Here is a 4,503-nt window from a genome sequence, read left to right as displayed (position 1 = left end):
TCAGACAAGTTATTGGCCTGTAGTTCTTCGGGTCAGCTAAGTTGCCTATTTTCGGCAGGAGTATTGTGCGCCCTTTCACCAACCACTCTGGAATCGGCTCTTTCGACTTCAAATATGAGGTGAAAATACAGGGCCAAATGCTGATGGGTTGAAGAAAACTTCTTCCACCAGAAGGTTTTGATACAATTTGGTCCCGGTGCGGAATAGTTCTTCATCCCTCTTAATACTTTTTTTACCTCCTCGGTAGTGATGGGTGGGCATTCTTTATCAGGTGTTATGAGGGCAAGACATAACTCCTTGAAGCTATTTATATTTTCTGAGTCTTCGTCCAGTCTATGCTGAACTTCGTAGACTTCTCTCCAAAATACTTCGACCTCCTCTGGTTTGGGTGGGTGTTCGACAGTAACTGGAGGGTCTTGGAAGAGTCGGGATGATTCAGAGAGAAACTGTCGATTTTCACTGACCCACCTATCCCTCCGCTCTAGACTTCTCTTAGCATCAGATAGTATCCGTATTCTCCCTAAATATACTGCCTGATGGTCAGCAGCTTCGACTTGTTAAGTGTGTGATAACGGGTCCGGAGTTCGCGCGCGAATTTTCGAACCTTGGCGGTAAAATTCCTGCCAGATGTAATATAGTCAATCACACATTGAATGCGGGACGCGTACTGTCTTGCCCAGCCTATCTTTATGGCAAGTTGATGCATTCGTCTCTTGGTCTTATGATCAGCCGTTGGTTTTGTTTTACGGTTCGCATCGGCCAAAGCTCTCGCTGCATTATACACACAATAATTGATAGCCCAGAGGTCGGATTCGCCGGAAAAATGTCCACGAAGCTCGTCATCTATTTCAGGCAGATCTTCAGGCTTGAGAGAAACCTTGGTGTTGATGTTTCTCCGGGTCGTAAAGCATCCCTCTTCATCTATTGGATGCCTGCCCGCGATTGGTCTTAGTGTCGCCTCTCTTTCTTTGTTGCCAGCTTGTTCTAGCTGTGGTAGAGTAGGCGTTCCGCTTACATAGCCCCTTTTACGGAGTAGTTCAGCATGGTTTCGCAGACGTTGCTGCGAAAATTGCGATAGCTCCGGGTGTTTCTTGCACCACAGAGCATGCAGCCGTGCCATGTAACCCCGTTCACGGGCCACACTCGCATCGTAGCACTCATTGTTGGCCGACCCATTGTCGGGAGCCCTGCGCGTTCTGTTGTTTTGAACCGCACTTACTACAACTATGTTTGGTGTTGTCATTGTTGTTCCCACGAGAAGCTAGGGAAAGAGGTTCGTCCATCCTTGTAGAGCCCCGCATGCAAGGATAAGGCTGCTTACTCTGAGAGGTCGCCTGGTATCCCAGAGTCACCGTTCTAGTCACCTCACCCAGTTGCCATTCAGCTTTCGACACGGTTTTCACACCTCCGCTTGGGGGTTAGTTCCTTCGGGACCACCCCTGGACAATTGTCCGCGACTGTCTATTTATTTTTGTAACCATATTCAGCAGAAACCCTTGGTACAGGGACCCTCTATCCGCAACCCGAGGATGCGTTCGGTGGCTTTGTCATAGGCCCTTCGGTTTGATTCTAGAGGAATAAAAACCGAACCGAATGGGGGGGGACACCCGGGTATATATATGTATATTGTTTTAATTCATTTATTTTGCTAGAAACTTAATATTTTTAGTTAAAAATGCCACTTATTATTATTTTTTTGTCAACAATTAATTTTTACTCTTAAAATGTAATTATTTTATTTTTAGTTAAAAATGTGATAAATTTTAAGTTACAAGCTCAACTGCTTGGTCCAAAATCGATACATTATTTTGAAACCTTGTCTTTCTTTTATTAAAATTAATGCTCGTGGTTGAACATGTATCTTTTTGGTTGAAAATTTAATTGTTTCACTATAAGATTGATCATTTTAATTGAAAATTCATCACTTTGGCTAATAAGGATTTTTTTTAACAGAACATTTTAGTTGATGTAGTTTTATGAAAATTCGTCTTTTTTTTAAACTTCTGTTTTTTGGGTAAATATATAACTGTTTAGTTAAAAGTTGATCAATATTTTAAACGTTGGTCTTTCTTCTGGCAACATTAATATTTTTGATTAAAAATCAAATGATTTCAATAAAAGATTTATCATCTTAGTTAAAAATTCATCACTTTGGCTGCTAATGATTTTTTTTTAACAGACAATTTTTCATATATGGTTAAAAATTGGTCTGCATTAGATGAAAATTTAAATATCAGGTTAGATTTTCTCGTATTTTAAAGAGAATTCGTCTTTTTTAGTAGAAAACCCATCTTCTTGTCTTAGAAATAATCTTTTTTTGTTGTTAAAAATTCAACTATTTGTCTTAAAATTGATGTATTTTGCTGGAAATTCTTCTTTTTTGTTGCTATATTTTAAAACTTAAGGAACAAATTGAAGAAATGATTAAATATGTTTCTAGTATTATTTATTCGAATATTTTATAGATATAATATTCTTAACAATACCATTGTAAGTTAACTGTATAATATTTTGTAACTTAAAGTTTTACCATTCAGAAATTTCTTATTCTTAAAAAAAGTTATTTTCAGAAAGAACAAGAAATTAAATTTGACATATAAATAGCACTATTTTCACACAATTTAGATATTTATCAGAACTGGATGAAACAAATAATTCATACTAACCCATGCAGAAATGTCGAAAGGGCTCGAGTGGGGCCCTGACTAGTTTTTACTAGTTCTAGTATGGTTCAATTGAGGGAACTAGCCGTGGCCCCATCTGGAACATAACGCTGAGGCTTTATTGCGGTGACTAACCAACAAAATTAAATAAAGAATAATTTATATAATTGTTATAAACAATTTTTTTAACAAAACTATGATTTACTTTTTTACATGAAAAAGGGACGGTTTTCCACTGAAATTATCCGGCAACACACTAACAGTGATTCCAAAATTGGATATAGGACATTAAATAATAATTTGCGTAATTGTTAATAACAATTTCTATAGCAAACTGTCCATAGCAATAGCGCTGTACTTGCGTTTTTAGAAGTCACCTATCTTTCATTTGCTTTATGCAACTTCCTGAAAAACAAATGAGGAACAAGTGAAAATAAGGTGCAATAACGCTGTACTTGCGATTCGAGTTTTGAATCGTGATTTATTTATTTTAAGTTTTTTATAATAATCTCATTATTATTATTATGAATATCAATTTTTTCATTGATTCAAAAACACAAATAAGATTATCACAAAAATGATTGAAAAAAAAAAATTTTTTTTCTACGACCAACCGCAGATTGTCACGCATTGTTTTAAAATTGTTATTAGCAATTACGCAAATTATTATTTAATGTCCTATATCCAATTTTGAAATCAGTGTTAGTTTATTGTCGGATAATTTCAGTGGAAACCCGTCCTTCTTGCATGTCAAAAAAATAAATCATAGTTTTGTTAAAAAAATTATTGAAGAAAAATCATTTTTTTCTAGGAGGAAACGGCCGATCAGGAGACTTGTTCAACTAAATTGTTATAAAAAATCTAAATTGTATATGTTTGATAAAGATTGAAGTATATAAATGGCTTTAAAAACAATTGTGAATCACTTTTGTTCAGAAAAATCAATTCAGCTATGAGAAAAACTCGTTTATAAAGAATTCGTTTATAGAAATGTTTATAAAGACAATATTTGTTAACTCATACTAATTTTTATGTTACAAATTATGACTCTTATGAAAAATTTTAGCAGCTAGCGTGAAATAAACGATTTTTTCTATGATAAAAAAACACTAATAAGAATTTGTTTATAAAGATTGCTTATAATAATTAAGTTAAATATTATTAAAATTAATTATGTTCTATGAATGCATGTGCAATAATTCCGGATGATAGTGAGTTTCTATCTGTATTTTTTCTTGATATAAAAATTCACAAATCTAAAATGGTCAATTTTGTCACTATATTTGTTTGTATATTGTTGATCTGTGAAAAAACTTAAAAAAAGCAAACCATAATTCTCTTCAAAATTAATTGCTGAGCATTTCTAAAAAAAACTTTTGAATCGGTTAAGAAATACGACCTGTGGGTGATTATGAACAGTAAAAATTCCTATTCCAGACCACTGTGCGGGGGTATCGAACCTACATACGAGGGTAGTTCAATAAGTCCTTAGAATGACCAACAGATGGCGCGCGAATCGCTCCAAATCATCTGTTTTCAGTCAGCACCACTCCCGACTAGATATATGGTGCAGTCACAGTCCACATCTTCTGAGTTTACGTGTTTTTATAACCAATTGAAAAAAAAACTGTTCGTTAAGAAAAATGGAAAAAAACGAGTTCAGAGCGGTAATCAAACATTTTCATTTAAAGGGTTTAACTCCATGTGAGATAAAAAATGAATTGGACTCAGTTCATAACACATCTACCCCTGCCTTAGCAACGGTTTATAACTGGGTAAATGAATTTAAGCGTGGTCGTACATCAATAAGTGACGAACCACGTTCAGGAAGGCCCGTAGA

At 35.1% G+C, this 4,503-nt stretch overlaps 1 protein-coding gene across 3 annotated transcripts in view; it reads right to left on the bottom strand.

Annotated features, from left to right (window-relative positions):
* Window positions 1-4,503, bottom strand: part of LOC117177833 — a 355,079-nt gene that overhangs the window by 119,840 nt on the left and 230,736 nt on the right. Inside the window, exon 2 of one of the 3 annotated variants that reach the window (XM_033368802.1) lies at window positions 2,638-2,760. The exons of the other annotated variants lie outside the window; for them this stretch is intronic. The gene's annotated coding sequence lies outside the window, so the exon portion shown is untranslated. Of the gene's footprint in view, window positions 1-2,637; window positions 2,761-4,503 lie in introns of those variants that run through there. 3 annotated transcript variants of the gene reach the window in all.

The sequence above is a fragment of the Belonocnema kinseyi genome, chromosome 8 (assembly GCF_010883055.1).
Source record: "Belonocnema kinseyi isolate 2016_QV_RU_SX_M_011 chromosome 8, B_treatae_v1, whole genome shotgun sequence".
NCBI lineage: Eukaryota > Metazoa > Arthropoda > Insecta > Hymenoptera > Cynipidae > Belonocnema > Belonocnema kinseyi.
Note: the sequence above shows the minus strand (reverse complement) of the source record. Positions and strands in the feature narration are given on the sequence as shown.